A 20439-nucleotide genomic window follows, 5' to 3' on the forward strand; every position below is an offset into this window, starting at 1 on the left:
AAAAATAGTTAACACTTTACCTATTGTGGAGTCTTTTCATAGTAGGATTCCTAATTCGAATGACTAACAAATTATTTGTAGTTCAATTCGCGTTCTTAATAACTTTTGCTACGTTGAATTAAAAGTATTTTACCGTTCGTGTTGTTAAGTGACATTCGAAATTTGTAAAACGAGGTATGTAAAGATTAGAATGTATTAATATTCTATATAACAATCTTCAGTAGTAAACATTCCAGCGATGAAAGGTAGAAATAAATTTTGAATTAATGTTATGCAGTATTAGTTAAGATAATTAGTTGACTATAATTATTATTCGACTATTTGTGAAATTTCTATTCTTTTTATTATCATCTATTCCGCATTAGCAAAAATATATCAATATTAAAGAGTTTCTCAAAAAAGACTATGATTCTGATACAATTGTTAGCGTAGTTATGAGGGACAATAAACTATATTGTCCTTAATGTTTAATTGTAATCATGTTCCATACCATTTGTTACATTAAGAAAAAAGATACTAAAACCATTTTTATAGGATACTTTTATATCCTTGTATTTTATTGTTTCATTTAGATCTCAATTATTTATCTGCATCTGTGAAGATATGAATTTGCATAAACACCCGGAATCTAGCTATCAATCTTTGTATATAGATATATGTATATTGTGATGGTCAGCAGGTTAAGACTTAGGTTATACAATATATGTATAGATTCATTGTAATGGAGACTAGTAATTTACCGTATAATAACAAAATAATGTTCAAATATTTCTGTTTAAATTAGAATTTTAAAGGATTGGAAAGAAAGGCACAGAATTAATTTCTACGCCTAATAAATAAGGAGCTCCTTACAGCGTTAATAATCGAGTAACTTTAGACAAATATTTGAACTCCACGAATCAAATTAACCGGTAGCTTGGTAGCTTCGGTATTAACATACCTACAGCGTGTACAAGTTGGTACCAGTCCAAATTATAATACACTAATACAGGAAGTCCTCCTAACTCCACTAAAAAATTACAGAATCTAATGAACAATGAAATTCGTACTCGAAAAGGCCAATAGGTAAAGTGTTAATTTTAACCAAGCACTCTTCTCGATCTTCATGAAAGGCAACCCTCTACACGAGTTTTCATAAGAGAAGTAAATCTATTACTAGTAAATCTCCTAAACCACATTTTACCACAAATCACGACCACGAATGCCCAGAGTTGATCACGAGTCCGAACAATGGTTACAATTTCTCTAAGGAAATACTCGATCTCAGGGTATTATTCTTCGCACGGCTCCAAACACGATCAAACACACCCCGTTTGCCGACTTTTGCCGCTAGTCACGCGCGAGAGTCTCAAGCGAGCACGTGTTCGGCCACGATCGGCCAGCACAAAGCCTTTCTTCTTCTCCTGGTGACCTTTGTCACCGGCGAGAACCCGCGATGGCACGTTGCTAGGATGACTAGTTACCGAAGACTGGCATTCCCATCTCGTCTCTCTCTCTCTTCTACGATCACAACTCACTCACTCCCTCTCTTTCCTCCCGTTTTATCTCTCCCCCCGTACACCAGGGTACCGGGGATATTTCGGGAGCACTCAAAAAACCACGACAGCGCACGACTCGTTTCCTCCGCGCTTTCTTGCTCTCCCCCGTTTCGCCAGTCCCGAGGGATTGCTGCCCGTTTCAACGCGGAATCGGGGTAATCCTAAACGTTTGTGTATTTTTTTTCGTCTGTATATTTTGACGAATTGCAGTCGGGAAACGCCGCGATTCGTACGGTTCCAGTTGCTCCCCGTTTCCTGACAGTTTTGGGGCGGTTTCAAGTGGACAACGAAGACACTTTCGCTGGGGTCACTGACCTTTTCTCTATCTTGGCGTACATCGTAGCAATTTTATGGTTTTGCTGGGGCCGGGACTTGTAGGTATTATTAGGAAGACAAAATTGGGTGTCCGAAACACGCGTTTAACGAATAGACTGGGATTCCGATATTGGGTTGACCGAAAAGTTCGTGCCTATTTTTAAGAAAACTTCAAAGGCATATTTGAATATTGATGCATATTTATTGAATTATATATGTACCATTTTGTTCCATAACCGTGCCACCTTTTAAGGAGTGTACACATGTTATTCGTTTTCAACCATTCCGACATATTCAGACCTGTACCGCCTACTAAAAATCGGCATGGACTTTCCAGACAGCCCGATATCTTTATTTGATGACGTATACTTCATTTTGTTTTACGATCTTTTCCCATCTTTTGGGCAAATTCATGCTTATACAATTCCTCGTAATTCAATGAAAAAAGATTGATCCAAGTGATGTTTAACACTTTATCTACCGGGCTATTTAGAAACAGCCTTTAATTAAAAAAAGAATTTTCTAAAGTAGCATATCTAGGCTAATCTAGGCTGACAATAATTCCTCCACACTGTTACTGGGTACATTGAAAGCCAAGTCTGTTTCCAAATACTGAACATTGTAAGTAGACAATCATGAACACAGTAAATAAATTCGTATAGCTAAATACTGCAATTAAAAAGCCTATAAATAGGCTCCCGGTAAATAAAGTGTTAATAACCCTTTCTGAATCGAAGCCTCTTTCCTCTCGGTAAATTTTAGTAAAATGTTCGGAAAATTCGAGCTTCAGTTGCAGTTCAAAAATAAGATCAAGTGTTTACCATCGAATGACTTTAAACAATAGACAAACGAAGTGAAGTTAGTAAACCGAATATTTTTCTAATATTTTATGCATATATGTAATACTACACATTGTCTCAGTCAATAGGAAAGTGAAATTCAAATAAATGATAATCGTCTTTTTCTTTTAAAGCAGCAACAGATTGTAATTGCTAAAAGTGTGAGCTATACCTTGTAATCGATTTTCCTATTGACAGAGGCGATCAGTTTGACGCATGTGCATATCATTCAGAGTACACTTAGAAAAAGAGAAAGATATATTTCCTAACCGTCATGTTGGAACGGCGCCTCTCTCTCAGATAGCCATATAGTAGTATTACATATATGATTTTATGTAACGTCTGTATTATGTTCTAACACGATACAAAACAGGAGTTACGTTATGAGAAATAGACAAACTTCGACAACACATGTTTTGCATCCCACCCCTCGTACAAAACCCTGCATATATAGAATAATAAGATCTACATTTATACCTCTTTCCATAGAGAGCAAACAAAATATTGCTAAACAAGCACTTGACAAATATTGGAACAATACCTGGAAAAAAGCTGTACCACCTCGGGAGCTATCACTGAAAAATAATTTTTATGAAAGTACCCCCGTCCTGGAACTTACAAGACCGCAAGTAGCAATATCTCGTATTAGATTAGGCCACGCCAAGTTAACCCACTCATACTTATTGAACAAAACTGCTCCTCCGATTTGTAACAACTGTAATACTGTTCAAACTGTTGATCACCTCGTTCTCTATTGTAATACATATTCAGACGAGAGAATGAAACGTAACATTAAACAGTGCATACGGGAAAATATCACTGATAAAAAAAGTTTACTACAGCTCCTGAAATTTCTTATGAACACTAATCTTCTCTAAAAGCTTTAAAATCTCACAGTTATCGCTAATAACCCAAGTAGTGGTTGATGCGACTTTAAAAAACTAATAAAAAAAAAAAAAACATCTACATAAACCAAAAGGTGATCCTAACAATTGCACGGTAGCGTATGTTCGACAAGAAAAGTATAATACTCCCTGTTTAGGATGAACAGAGTCCTAACAATTGCGAGCGACACTGTACACGCCTTTCCTTCGACTGTGCCAATATCCCCGTTGTAAAATATACCCTGAAACACGTAATTTTCGCAACGTTTACGCCCTTCGCGGAGAATCAACGACGCGAATGCGGACAATGGTATTTTCAATGGGCAGAAAGCCTGAAAAGAATATCGACAACAGAAACAGCGCGACGAATCCGTGAATATCGGAGCCGGAAGAGGGGTGAAAAAGTAGCGGGGTTAGCGGCTCCAACACGTGTCTGGCACGCGCACCGTTTTCACAGAAGCCCGCCCGTCGACGGAGAGGCTTGTATTTCCGATTTCACGTTCGCGAGAGCGGCAAAGTATCACCGACGAGGGGTTAATAACCCCCTCGTACCCCGTGGCCTTTTCATAGACTGGCTCTTTTACGCGCCGTCGATCCGTAAACGCCTTTATGACCCGCGTAATAGTTCCTTGTAGTGCTTCTCCAGGTTGTCCGAACGTTTAACGCACCGTGGTTTATGCGTTTCCGAGACTTCGAAAAGGCAAATCGCGGGAATCTCGGCTATGGCATAGCTCGAATAGTACCCATAATCAGTTCCCATCGATTCGTAATGTTTGTAACGTATGGTTTAAAAGTTAGGGGTTATATAGAAATTACAAAAAATGGTATCTTTTTGAAGTATAACGTTTCAAGAATATTTTCAAAGAATTACAAATTTATTCGGCTAAACATAACGGAGTTATGAGCCTCAATTTAAAGTGCGAGTATGTATAGAGGGTGTCCCCAAATGTTAAGGGTTATATAGAAATTACAAAAAATGGTATCTTTTTGAACTACAACATTTCAAGAATATTTTCAAAGAATTTCAAATTTATTGGGCTAAACATAAGGGAGTTATGAGCCTCAATTTAAAGTGCGAGCATGTATAGAGGGTGTCCCCAAATGTTAAGGGTTATATAGAAATTACAAAAAATGGTATCTTTTTGAAGTATAACGTTTCAAGAATATTTTCAAAGAATTTCAAATTTATTGTGCTAAACATAACGGAGTTATGAGCCTCAATTTAAAATGTGAGCATGGGTAGAGGGTGTCCCAGCATCGGTGGTACAATCGAGAAGGAGGTGATTCTACATGAAAAAGCAAATCGAAAATAAGGTATAAAATTTTTTAATTTGAGGTTTCGTTCACAAGAAACTCGGTTTTGAATATTCGCATTAATATGACTTTGCATTAATAAAGTAAGTTAGTAACTAAATTACATGTTTTATTGTCATTTAAATTCACTCTAAATCCGTAGGCAGAAATGAGTAATACAGCACACCATCTTGATATTAGTGATATTAGTACTACTCATAAGTGATACATGACTTGTATCGGGATCCATCCATCTAAACCATAGTTACGTGTACGCGTACTCGCTGAATATTTGAAACTGATTTTCTGGAGAACGAAACCTTAAATGACAAAATTGTATTCTTTATTTTCGATTTCGAAAAAATGTTTTTATAAAAGTTATTCTGTTTAAATGGACAAATTATACGGCGTGAATAATCTTGTTGTAAGCACAGTAGTGGAAGAGATTTGAAAAACAAATTAATTCTTTTAAACGGAACCTTATATACTTTTATCCTTATTACATTGTTTATCTAGTTTTCATATCAATAATTAACCAACATTTTTTAAGTATAAAACCATTTATCATTATACGATTTATAGTTTCCTTCCGTTTAATTCCCAAAGAAGCCCCCCGTTTTAAACGTTTACACTAGAATGTATCCTTAAACAGGAAAAGGATTAAAGTCCTCTGATCCCACATCCCTAACCAGTGAACAGCTTCGTCGTGTCCTTAAAGAAAACTGAAATATTTACACGTCGCGCGCGTTTCCCGTTTCCGAGGAACATCTCCACGATGACACAGGATCGTTAACGCCAGTCGTGACATTCCCCAAACCAAATGAAGGAACCTCTTCCGCGGCGAACCCTAGCTTTCGTAACCGTGACACGATAGACCTTGTCGGTTTCAATTACCAGATCCATAAATCACCGTCCACCCGTTCCTCCGCTCACGGAAATAGAACGAGAGATGAACGCCAATCGGAGGAACGGATTCGAAGAACCTGGAGAACCATTCGTCATCGTTAAATCTCCTAACTCTTACAGATCAAAGATCATCGATATCGACCACTTATCGCTCAACGTTTGCTCTGACGCGTTCGTATTACCTGCAGAATTTCCTAGCTGTATGTTTCACACGCCCAGGACTAACAGAAGGACCATCAAACATGGTACCAATGGATTTTGATGGAATCTTGGATGAAGTTTTTGGTTGAAAACTTTAACACCGATTTTTCATCAAAACTCATTGGTACCATGTTTGATGGTTCCCTTGAAAGTAAGACTTAAGGAATAGTGTATAGTACGTAGTGTAAGTAGAATAGAATATCTTAAGTGTTTGTTGTGTGCACAAATCGATTAACTCCGTCAAACAAAAACAAAAAATATACATGTCGAATTGAGTAACCTCCTCCTTTTCGAAGTCGGTTGAAAAGTTGAGAAATGCGATCAAAATGGCCTCTGAAATAAATTATTTATTATTCAATGGCCAACAAAATTTTGTCGTTTAACGCTGTTAATTTGTATTATTCAGGACAGTTATTATAAATATACAAAGTTATGACTATACAAAATGCTCTGGCACTTGAATTTAAGATTTTTCAAAAAGTGGATCTAACCGATTTGTGCAGTGAACGGCTCATTTATTACTCTCTGTATTTTTAACGGTTGGCTAATAAAAAAAATACAAAATATACGCGTATAATATCTTAGCTGTTTGTTGTGGGATTTGCGGACTCTTTATACTTTTGGCATACTTTTATTCACAGCGCGATTGGAGCTTTGATTGTTGCATTTTTTTCTTGCAAAATGATTGCAAAATTAGAAAAATCTAAATCACAGTTTCAAATAATTTACTTATAATTTAATAATTTAATTAATCACACAAAAATCACACAATAAAACACTCGTTACCGTCTTCAGATCGATTTTAATTACAACGTTAATCATTCGTGATTGAACAATTTCAATTAAATTATTAAACAAACGTCTTGCTTTACAATTTCATTACGTTCGTGACGAGACAGACTGCTATACGTTAAGAGGAAAAATAATATTCACAGCAATCAGGCGATTTTGAATTTCTATTGAAACTTCTGTTTCTCGTTGTACATATACAAAAAATATTAAATAAATGAAAATTTGCATGCGTCATTGCTATAATGCGCAAGTGAGATTATAAACTCCAGTTCTATATCTGATATCTACGAACGCCAAATGTTACTGAATGAATCGGTTTCAATAGGCAACCATCAGTAACGTTCATTTGTAATTTGAATACAGCTATGTAATAAATGAATAACGTGCTCTTAGTAATAGAGGAGAGTGGAACAATGACGTCGTTCGTTCGTTTGTTTATTTAAAGTGCGTAACTTATTATTCAAAGTTATTACACTACTGCTTACTTATTACTACCTTATTTCCATTCTTCTTATCATCGTCTTAAATGACTCCTGCATTATTTTAATACTGTTTGCAGTATCTCTTACTTCTCATCCATCTCTTCCCTCTAGCTCGGGTACCTCGGGGTTGCTAAGCCCGTACTGTAGCTACAAACACCGCTACAGCCCCCGAGGACGAACAATGACGTCGAGCGGTATTTCGTACATGTATTATATTTTTTAACCCAATATTAATATTATTTTTTAACTCATATGTTTACCTAAAGCTCGCTGTATCGTTACGCGTCATCGAAGTGGCCCGCGGAACTATTTGAGTCGGCCAGGCCTGGTTTAAGCGATCAATCCTCGTTAACGGACGCCGCGAATCGTCGTTTACCAAGAAAAAGCTCGTAAAATTCTTCGCAACGGAAAGGCGTCTTTCTCGCGATGTCACGCAGCACGTTTGATCCGAAACGAATGTATCCCGGTTACCGAAAAACTCCCCGAACGACATAAATAAAGTGCACACGCATGACTAACGCGAAACAAGAGCCGTCGTCTGGGTATGCAGAAACCGCGGCCTATGAATTCAAATGCAATATGGCGAGGCTCGTGGCAGCGAAGCCCCATTCTAAGGTCGCAGCTGGACGCGGTTTGGAAAATTACACGGGCCAAAGTGTTCCTTTGAGAGGCGCCAGCTTGTTCGTTATTCGATGCCTCGTTCTTGTGAAAGAAAACGAATTTAACCCCTTCAGGAACGAATTTTAAATGAATATTTTTCTTTACTTTAATTGAATTTACTGTGTAAATCAATTAGAAAGCACTGTTTAACTCAATGTTGATATACGAGTATACTGTCTCGCTTTAATATTATATATTTTTTAATTCTGAAAGGTATTGCGATCGTAAATAATAACGTTTCAATTGAACCTCAGTTTCCTCTAATATAACGATGAATTGTTTAAAATTATGTAGTACACTGTAGTAATTAAGGCAAGGATATTACATGTGTATATAATAACTAGCCTGCGGATCTTTATGCAAAATAAGATATTCGCGAACGTTCCTATAAAAATTGAACCTGAATAGGAATTTATTTTATTCTGCAAATATTATAACATGAACTTTACTTTCAATCTTTTATATATTCTTGCATATTGTTTGCATTTTGTAGCTTCTTGTACGTTCAAATTTTCTATAAATGCATAAAGATTCGCAGTCTAAATTAATAACAAATGATATCTTCATTTAATTTCTATCCTAATACAGAATAATATTTAATATAAAGATGCCACATACATATAGTAAACGATTGTTTTAATTAATTTCTTTTCCAATACCGAAAAATATTTAATATAAGGATGAATTGTTTAGAATTATAGAACACTGTACTAATTAAAGCAAGGATATCACATATGTAAATAATAAACGATTGTTTTCAATTAATTTCTATTCTAATACCGAGCAATATTTAATATAAGACTGAATTAATTCTATATAACAACAAACGACTGGTTTAATTATTCTCTACCTTAATACCGAATAATATTTAATATAAGACAGAATTGTTTAGAATTATAGAACACTGTTATAACTTAAGTAGAGATGGCACGGATACCGTTGTCATTCGTAAATAAGCACCGTATGACGGGTGTACCGTTTCAAGGAAATGCACAAAGTAGTGCAACACCTGGCGTTTATCGTTCTGCGGTCAACTAATGATCCGAGTTGCGAACGCGATAAGGTATCTGCGAGTCAGCACTTGGCAACGTGTTTCGCTGATGAAAAATGACCGCGGAGAACGTGTCGACAAACGATACACAAACGTTTCCGACACGTTCTAACGTTTCACCGAGACCCTTTCGATAGTATCAAGCATCGATGCTTCGCGATCGGAAGTTTCAAATTTTTACACGGAGTTGTTAATATTTTTTAAGAAATCTTTTGATTTTAGTATGTTTTTCTCGAGGTTTTCTCAATAGACGACGACGACGACAAAGGGTTAATGTTTGATACTAAATGTTACAGAATAGTTCGTTGTTCTTTAATACGGCTAATGTTCGCGTTCATCTGGAAATGGAAACACCTGTAGGTGCATTATTGTGCAAATCGCGTGTCCGCCCAAGGAAATACGAACTTATCAGGTATTCCGAGTCGCGTCTTCGGAGTTCCTTGCTCTCGAACGACGAGCGATCGTTTTTCTCTTTAATGGCTGATTCCTGCTATCCGTCTGTATACTTTCACGAGCATTTGCATTATTCAAATAAACATTAGGTACTAGAATGCTTGTCGGAAAATACAAGTGAAATTTAAAATAAAGATGATTGATAATTACAATATTCATGATATATTAATGTATTTAGTATTGGTATACTATATTTGAAGTATAAATAATGTTGTTACTCGTAGAATACTAACATTATTCAAATTGAAACTGTCTGAAATCATTTAGGAATGTATAGAAATGAAAATTAAAATAAAGGTGATTGATATAATTATAAAATTCATAAGGCAATGATATAGTTAGTGGTAGTATGTTCTATTTAAAATAAGAATAATGGTATTACTCGTAGAATGATATATTTTACAATATTATATCCTATTTGAATTAATGTAGAAATAAATAAAATTGAGATAAGATTAACAAATTTGTATTTTACTTATAGCGGTAGTTACTCGTAACCAGATTGCGGATTTTCATGCATTTATAGGAAATTTGAATGTCCAAGAAACTACCAAATGCACACAGTATGCAATAATATAAAAAAATTATCGAAAGTAAAGTTTCTATTATACTATTTGCAGAGTAAAATTAAAATAAATTCCTATTTAGGTTCAATTCTTGTAGGTTCATTTGGAAAGATCTTACTTTGCATAAAGATCCGCAATCTACTTATGAATCAATTCAATAGTCGTGACTGACACGTTATAAGTATTCTCTTCGAGTATTCTTTTCATGTTTTGTTAGCAACAAGTCAAGGTTTTCGAGGGCTCTTGTCTGTCTGATTTGCGACGCAGCAATCGCGATAGAGTAAGTAGAAGTCCTACGTGACACCGACGGAAGAGGATGTCCTCGCAGAACTGTGCTCGGTAACTCTATCCTAACGTCGTGGTCGAGAGCTCTCAAAGTATATTGAGTTACGAAATGAACGGTAAATCGAGAGGAGACGAGCCTAAAATAGAGAGCCACTGTCACCACGACACGGTTTAAATACCGACATTAAGATAATCTTCCGGTTACAAGCCTCGGAGCACGAGGATCAGGCGAGCTCAACTCTTCCACCAAATGTATCTTTCTATTACGAGGATAGAACTAGCGAGAAACGCAGAAAAATAGGGAATAAAATTAATGAAATTAGGCGTAGAACATTCGGCTCGTTTATGCTCGTCATATAGCAAGTATCACTTATACTTGTAGTTTAAGGAGAAAAACACTTTTCTTTTTCTTTAGTTGTAAACAAAATGAAAGTAAGTACAGACCTGTCCTTTTAATGAATGTTTATTGTTATATTATATACGTGAAAAATGTTGATATGGTGCATATAATATGCTTCAAAAATAACGGCAAAAACTGATAAACATTTTCGTTTTTTTTTTTAACCGACTTCGAAAAGGAGGAGGTTACTCAATTTGACACGTATTTTTTTTTTATCTATGTTACTCGTTTTTTCATAATATCGAGTCTAGAAATAATTAATTCAACTTTATAAATAATATCTGTTCAACTACTGACGAAATATATTCTCTAATACGACGGAAACAAAATACAGAAACATAAGCGGTGCTCATTGATAAAATTGTAACTTTTTTACAGACGTTTCCCAATTGAAAAAGTAACCACATACTTATGAACAGTGATAGACACGTATAAATAATCGCACCAAATTTCAAGGATGTCAATTACTTAGTCTCCGAAAAGAATTACAAAAATTGCCTCGAAACTGGTAAAAATAAAAGAGCATCTGTTGATCCGCGACACTTTACACAGTATACATTTTTCCCCGAGAAAAACAACGATTTCCTGCGTCGTTAAAAAAAAAAAAAGTGATTCAACCACAAGGAACAGCGACGAAAGTTTCGTTAACGCGTTGGGGTTGGTCTCGAAAAGGACGGTCCTTCTTTTTCGGAAATCATCGAGGGAAGGACCAAGTGTCGCGGTAGCCAGGGGTAAGTGACACCGGCTGAACTCTCTCGTTTCTATATATAAACGAAAATAAACCAGAGTGACATTTGAACCATACTGTCTCTGTCCCGCGTGCAGGACCCCGTGGTCCCCTCCATCCGCGATGAGACGACGCGTACGAAAAGGGAAACGTCGCGCGGCGTCGCGACGGCCGTCGAGTAAAAATTGTGTCAGCTAAATTAGGAAAACGACTGTTCTAGACAGCTTTCAAGACCGCTGCCTTTTTAAATCGTGTTCACAAAGAACGCGGTTATCAATTCGATCCGTACGTGGATGTCTTTGTACGTTTTGATCATGTCACTCATAAATTCGTAACAGCTAAACCTGTTTAAATTTTTGTTTGCTTGAGAGAGAATATTTCCCTAGTGGTACTATACAAATTCTAGTAGGATCAGGGCATGCAATTTGAAGTTAGGCTATGAAATTTTTATGAACGGGAACAATTGCTGCCTAATTGCATTCCATGCTTTTACTGTTCTCCGACTCGTTGCATTGTTTACATTTTATGATCTTATCATAAGTGTTCGTTTCATAATAAAATTACAATACTGAAAGCAATTAAAATATTCTTTGACGATACAAGTCTAGATCCATGAGGCTAGACGTATTTATAGAGGCACAAATTTTGATAGATAGATGTCTACAATGTCTACAATTTATACTGTTATCAAACTTTCCATTTTGTAAAATGAATAAAACTAAAATAAAGAAAGCAATTAAAGCACTCTGTAACAATATAAATATAGATCCACAAGAGTAGACTTATGTTAATTTATAAAAAAAAAGTAATTGATTATAATAATTACATAAATAATTGAAGTATTGAAGTGTAATTAAGTACGTAATTGAAGTATAATATTGCATTTGTAATTACATAAATAATTGAAGCATTGAAGTGTAATTAAATGCGTAATTGAAGTATAATATTGCATTTGCAATTATTGGATGAAATTTTGTCATTAGAGAATTTTAAATAATTATTTCGTTTTAGTGCGTTTGCTAGGGTCGGTTAAACATTGTTTTTAAGTTTTTTTTATTCCCTTCCCTGTTCGTTTACGTTGGATACGCCGGCAATTAATCGATCCCCGTCGTTCGGCACGCTCCCACAGAGTGTCAGCTTTTGTTGCTCGCTTCGCGCGACTTTATGGCGCGCCACGAGCAAACAGAAGCGGGCAAGTAAGAGGGAAAATGGAACGAAACGTTAATCGAGGAAAGTGGCATGCGTGACGACAGTTCAAATGATTTTTCTAACAAAAGCCGAGCGAAATTAACGGTTTCATTGGTGTGGAAAATAGATATTGGGTTGCGCCATAATTATCTACAGCATTTTTAAATGGTCAAAGTAGGTACAATTTTTAACTGCAGCTTCTTATGACTATTGTGCGACATTGGAATGTTCATAGGCTCGATTACTTATATACCATTGGCAAATATTTATATGTATTTTTTATTTTTTTTCATTAGTTTCTTACTTTTTATGCCATGCATTAATGTATACAGAATTGGCCCACTTTCAGATCTTAAACCTTTATTTACTGGCGAGACTAATAAGTCCCGTCAATTTTCTCATGGCACTGTATTAATTAAACGCTTTGAAACCTATTGTGACTTTCAAGCCCACTTCTGTAAAGTTCGTTTTTAATTGTTTAATATTAGACCAAGATGAACGTCTAGATTTTAAAAACTTTCGACAAATTCAGTAAATAAAGGGTTAAAATAATTCAAACTTTTGGTCTCTTTGAAGTCGTTGCTAATCAACCTGTATTTTGTTTAAAAGCTATAGTGTAATATGAGAAACTCTGCATCAATATTTCATGATACTTATTTTTGACTTAGTTTTTACTCAAGGTTCGCCTTTAATTATCGCTAAAACTACCAAGTTCAATAAATATCTATTATACAACTATATTTTTGTAATTAGAAGAAGGATCGGACTGATTTATCGATACAATTAATCTTCTATTACAAGAATTGTCCTTAAATAATGCGATAAAAAAAATTGTTAATGACTGAGTGACTTCAAAAATAAGTTTGAAGTAGGTACATGGATCAAATTGACCAGCTCGGTAGTTCCAGTGTTAAAATAATATTTTGATATTTGACTTTAAAAACTATTTCATAATGTTATAGTGGCGTTAAAGAGATACCTCACATTTTGCCAGTTTAGAACTTAGAATAGTAAACGGACGTACATGTCCCAGTTTGCAAATCGCGTTAGAAAAAGTAACATTGCGAACAAAGCGGACCAACTTTAAAAAAAAAGAAGGTGGTTAATGGATATTTCCCGTATAAACGAGGAAATGAATTACGTTACTCGTTTCACTTATCACAGAGTCATAGTAACAGGACATAGCCGCGAGATACTGAGCGTCCGGCAACGCTGGCTAAATGATTCTAATGAAGGAGTGCGCGGAAATCGTAAGCATTGTTTCATCGCGTGTCAGGAATAACAATTTCCATCAGCTTGCGTCCATGTAAAGAGTGTCTTCAACAAACGAAGGTACCGACGTCAGAAGCTTCAAGAGTTTGGATGTCTCAGTCGACGCGATTCTATAAATCAACGTTTTCTAATCTGTGTTCTGCGATATGCCAGTGTGCTATGATTAAGGTCAATAATACTTTATATATTTTTGGTCAAATAATACGTTTCTTTTGTTGATAATCTTGTTTCTTAAGGTCTTTAAAATATTTCTACCAAATTATATTTAAGAAAAAATTAATATTACCAAAGTTATAACTGTGTATATCACGCTCCGTACTGTTATACTGATTGGATATGAAACTTCAAGAGTTATCAGCTATATCTTCGTAATTAGAAGAAGGATCGGACTGATTTATCGATACAATTAATTTTCTATTGCACGAATTATCCTTAAATAATGCGATAAAAGTGTACTCTTTTATTTTGAATAAAAAAATGGATTTGTTTGTGATATTCTTGTTGTTTATGGTCTTCAAAATGGGATGATCAATTTAGATCGAAAAAGGCTCGTATGATTTATATTCAATCCAAAAAACAATCAAGTTAAGTTCTGTTAAAATCCCCCATTAAATCCACGGAACCTTAATCTTCTTGTAGTTACTTTTTGAGGTTTAACGAAGCACTAATTTTACATCTCGGTTGGATAACCTCTTCCCATGAGCGCGTAGCATGGGAGACCGTGACAATAGCTTGTCGCAGAAATCGAAAATTGCCTATAAATAGCGGACAATATGCTTGGGGGTCTGCGATATCCCACTGAGGGACATTCGCCTATCAAGTCCGCAATTTGCAGCAAAATGGCGCACGAGGTCGCTTGCTCGCTAGTCAACCTTCTCTGTATATTACGATTAGACTGCGGATTTTGTGCATTTATGGTGTATGGTAATATGGAAAAGATACCAAACGTGTACAAAATATATTTGCACTTAATTTACATTAATTATCTCGCAAATTAATACATTAGAGTGGCCATATCTTCTGCATACACTTGGCATATGTTCTTTACAACTGTGTAGGTATGCCATAAGTGCATAAAATCTGCAGTCTTATTATCGTTTGAGATCATTTTAATACCAACACGTATCGTTTCATACATAACTCGCGAGTTTCTTATCTCTTAATTATACACATTCGAGAACTTGAATGGAAGCGCTAATTATACTCTTTTATCGTATTTTAATTCGCTACTTATTACTGCATTTCCAGTTATGAAGTTATATTATAGTCGATGAGGATATCGTCGAAGATCAGCAATCTTGGCAACCTTAAAATTAATCATTGGATTGATTCCTTAATGAGAAACTTAGACGCAACTATTTATTCCTGGCATTCATTTCTCTGCTATTATATTCTTTTATATTATTATCATTATTTTTTGATATCTCTAATCTTTAGTTTCATCAGGCACCTATTACTATTTCTAAATATCCATTTTAATTGTTAAGTCAGATATTATTATCATTTATCGATATCTACGTCAACCATTCGTTGTTAACGTGTAGATGGAAAAAATCATTTTCGGAAACCTTATAATATTCTTTGCTATCCAATTACTCATTCTCCACTGCTTTCTTCCTTTAATTCACCGGTATCAACAGCTGTTCGAGTGACGGCAAGAGCAGTTAGAAGCATTCGTCGACAGACGCCTCTCAGACGGTCGCCGTGGTCATCATAATTATTTCTAAATTACTTTTGCCTCATTGTTAAGAAATAACAACACGTGATACACAGGGTGTCCTATTCATCGTAACTGAGTTCTTGATTGTTATAGTTCTTGAGTATTGATGCTTGTCAATAATATAAATAAGTAAAGCTTGATAAAGTAATCTTAAAACGCGTTTTGTGTTTCATATTTCGACTCATACTCGGAAGCACATAACAAAAAAAAAAAACATATATTTTCGAAGTCGGTTAAAAATTAGAGCAATTATTTCTTTAAGAGAATAATTTAAAAGCCTCGAGTTATAATACCAAATAAAAGAAGTTTGAAATGAATTGCTCCATTATCTTCTGACTCCATTAATCTCTATTATCGACAAAGATACTTTTTACTACTTTTATGGTGGGAATAATTCCAGTGAATGTACTAATAATTCTGCTAATACTTGTCTATTACATAATATGTGGAAGTAACACTTAAAAATCAGAGATGCTAATTTCCTATCATCAGCTCTGCATGAAAAAGTTACCTATACATATGTATGTAGATAACAGTCTCTGACTATTCTAAGTTGCCATTGTACGAATTTCTAAAATAAATTATATCCAAGCTTCGATAGTAACGGTGATAGCTAGACTGTAAATGTTTATGCGGACACATATATTTACACATACAGAAAATGACTTAAAGCTTACATGAAAATAAAATTTTGTTTCTAAACGATACAACACGTATATTATTATTAATACTTTACATATTTTCACATTTGTGTACATTCTCATAGATTTCTCCATATTTTCATTTGTCATGAATGCATAAACACCCACAGATAGCAATTATAATGAAGATTAATTTCTTTAAAAAATTTGAATAGCCTCTACAAATATATTTGCACTCTTTGAACCATTTATCTTTGCCTTTGACATTTTCCTCTAAAGGCACTGATAACGAAGTTAATACTTATCAAATTTATTTGATCCACCCTGTAATCCTAACAGTAATCAAGTTGTACCTAATCTTTCCCACACCCTTCATATAACGTGACTACATTTTTCTTTATATTATTATTATCTTTCTATTTATATCTCCTTCTCCTTCGTATCAATATATACAGTTATTATTTTTACCGAGATTTGCGCCGTGTTGTCTCTCAAAATGGACCCTCTTTAAGTGCCCCAATCGATTATTCGCCACATGTTGCACACCCGGGAGCCCAGCGTGACGAATTCGCTACGAAACCGGTCGATTCTGATCCTCGTAGCGGCGCATAAATTCCTTCGACTGGTCCGGGTCCACGGGGAAGAGATAAATCCGTGTTTATTTAGGGGAAGGTGGATAGGGTCGACTTTCGGGGTCAGTCGCTTTTGGAAATCGGTCGGGGAATGCGGCTCGCGCGTATTTATTTTTATCGAGTATCGGGCGCGCGCGTGAAATGCGGGACAGGAAATAAAAAGTCACGCGGCGGTCGCACGTGCAAACGAAAGAATGCATAACGGATGATCAAGGATGCACCGTTATTAATCCCTTAAACTTGGAGGAAATCTAAGAATCTTTGTCGATAATTAACACCGAGTGCCAGACAAATACTCGTGAAAATATTAACGAAGCTAAAATTTTGTTCTTGTACAGTTGGAAGCTACGTAATCTAACATTTGTGTTAATATTTATTTTTAAAGTCCGATTAGAATTCACGAATCCTATTTAGATTTATTTTATTTAACATCTGATCTTCGGAATTAATTTTTCGGTTTCTTACAAGGAAAGTTTGACAATTGACAGTCATCGAAAAATTGAACTTGTACAGAGATAAAGTTCATGCGAACCTAATCACGATACTTTGGATTCTTATGGAATTAGAATGTCCATTTAGAGGGAATTAGAATGTGCAAGAAAATACAAACTGTACACATTATGTAATAATGTAAAAAATATTGGAAGTAAAATTCATGTTACAATATTTGGCAGAGTAAAATACATTTTTATGTAGATTCACGCTTGCAAAGATTTTATTTTGCATATCAATATTTTTGTTATATTCTTGTATATTTTATGCATTTTGTAATTTCTTGCACATTCAAATTTTCTATAAATGCATCAAGATCCGCAGTCTAGTAATTATGTTAGATTCTAGAAATTGACTGAGGTGGTCATTTCCTAACGTTTGTTGTTTTAATTTATTTACCATTTTGTGATCTGTTCATTTTGCATGTAACAATTTATAGGACAAAGAATATATTGTTGGGTTACGATACTTCTACGTTTTAGCGGTTAACCGCATCGTAATCTATTGACGTTATCAAGGTCAGCTTTTAAAACAATTGTATGTTATACAATATTAACATTGATGAGGTGAACTATAATATGAGTAAAGAGATGTAGTTTCTGAAGTAAAACTCACAGTGTCTATTCTATTCCCGAATTTGGTTTTCGAAAAAATCGATATTTTGTTTCAATTTTCACTTTGTTTTTCAGCGAATCAATTACATTCATCTTAATATCTGTAGAAAATAAACAATCTTGCTTCCCAGTTCAAGTAGTCATCCACTGATATAAAACATGGTCAACTACTAGATATTTAATTTGTTATGATGGTCAACTTCTGAAGTGGTTACTGAATTTTCAAAATACTTGGACATTTTTTTCACATTAAACTCTATCCCCATTACATAATTTAGAAGAGTGTTGGAGTATTTCTAGGCATTCGCCATCTTTATTTAATCATAAAGTAAGAAGTTAATATTGTCCATCTGGAAAACAGACACTTACTACTTGTTTTTGTTTTAAGAGGGACAGTTTAATGATTTTAGATTACACAATCGATTAAGTGTAAAAGGATAGGCCAGACTCTAGCCACTAGAGTACTCCAAGAAGAAAATAAGATTAGTGATAGATCGAAGCGCCAGGAGTATCGAGTCAGACACTTTAGTCAGCCTTCCTCATTCTACTTACTGATGGCACTATATTCCTCTTATATCTACTAGAAGTGATCTCTTTCTACCTCTCTCTGTAATACATAGGCGCTAGAAGCTACGATTCTGTCCTTATATTAGAATACACGTGTACACGTGTCACGTGCAGCCGTGAAAATCATCGCTGCGAACACGTGTAGGCGGTAGTGTCTCTTATTTCACGTGTTCATGTACATATGCATAGACGTTGTTATTCTTTGAGACATTAAATTTATTAGGTGTAGAAAATAATGCTGTGCCTTTACATTCGATCCTTTATACCTGTACTTTAAATAAAAATACACTTTATTTGGTTACGATAAATTATTAACCTTTTAAGCTCGCAATCTAATCTCCGTTGCAATGAATTTCGTGTAGTTTGTACACGAAGTTTAGTGTGCAACAAATTTCACTTATTATTGTTCTGCTGAGAGGTTACAAAAGTGCTTCCCAATTATTGGGTGTAGAAATTAATTCTCTACCTTCACATTTAATTATTTGTAACTCTAGTTCGAACAGAAATGTTTGTCCGCCATTTTGTTACATTAAAGTACCAACTTTCACGAAGAACACAGATTTGACAATTGTTTTTAAAACTATAGTATGTGCTCTCTTTTTTTTTTATAATTATCATTATCATTATTATTATAAATATTAAGTTAACTATAAAAAGGTACAGAATTAATTTCTACGCCTAATATATTAATGGTTAGAAAACAAACTTAACAAAATTAAATGACTACAGAATAAGGGTAGAATAAAGAAATACCAATGATAGAATTTAAACCTATTTGATTCACTTGAAATCGTTGTAGCGTGGTGCAACCTTCACTCTTCAGTCAAATATTTTAAAGAATAGCGTGGCTACGCGTCATTCCACGAGGATTGATTTTAATGAAGATACTCGAAAAATTAGAGCCAATTGAAGCCAGTTTCCAACCTCCGACACGAATGTGTACAAATTGAACGTGGGCACTCGTTCGCGACCTAGAATCGTGTCAACGAGGGTTCTTTCGTATTTTCGATGCAAAGTGAAGCACGATCAACATAGACAAATGTCTTCAATAGATATGCCCTAACGTACGGTGGTTGACTAGTCGAGTATCACGATTAGGGGTGTCTCGAATTGACAGTTACACTAAATAGATAATTGAAAGGATACATGTAGTTATAGGAAAGATTCAAGAATTTTTCAAGATTTGAATACATATTTCAATTAAAACTAGAGTTTAATATTACACTACAAGTATCGAAGTAAATATATAAATTCTGTTGTTAATATATATTTAAAAATAGTCAAGACACAGCAAATCTCTAAGAACGCTTTTTTTTTCAGTGCACACAACAAATTATTCTGTTAGAAGACGTCAACATCTGTTAAATTGACGAAGGATTTTTCGAAATTTCGATTTTTACCAAAATGATAGTGATTTTACTGCAAAATCTCATTTCTCGTTTTTCAAAATTATTGTTTTTTCTTAATAATATAGTAAGTTTTCATCAAAAAGAAATTCCTTTGTCCGTTCAGGAAAACAAAAATGTTCTTGGAAGATCCTGTATCTTGGCCATTTTTTAACAACAAAATTTATATATAATATTAAGTTCAATACTTATAATTCTTATACTTCAAAATTACGTTTGAGTTTGAATTAAAATACATATTAAAATACATATTTAAATCTTGATAAAAAATTCTTGCATTTTGGCTATGACAATAGCGTATATCCCCTTAAGAAATTGTTATGCTGTCGTAATAAGTTTATGATCTTATAATATTATAAAATAATATTAGTATGTCATCATATTTCTGTTGGATGAACTAAGCAGAAATACTGATTCAGTAAATATCCCTTTAGACAAGAATCTGATAATTGCTTGAAGAATCCGTTCGATACTAATTATGTACCAATGAACTACCGAGTAATTGGAGACTGTTC

General features: G+C 34.7%; 1 protein-coding gene across 3 annotated transcripts in view; it reads right to left on the bottom strand.

Annotated features, from left to right (window-relative positions):
* The window catches only part of LOC128876309 (uncharacterized), a 94463-nt gene that overhangs the window by 31144 nt on the left and 42880 nt on the right, over positions 1-20439 (bottom strand). The window lies entirely within an intron of this gene.

This window comes from Hylaeus volcanicus, chromosome 5 (genome assembly GCF_026283585.1).
Source record: "Hylaeus volcanicus isolate JK05 chromosome 5, UHH_iyHylVolc1.0_haploid, whole genome shotgun sequence".
NCBI classification, from domain to species: Eukaryota; Metazoa; Arthropoda; class Insecta; order Hymenoptera; family Colletidae; genus Hylaeus; species Hylaeus volcanicus.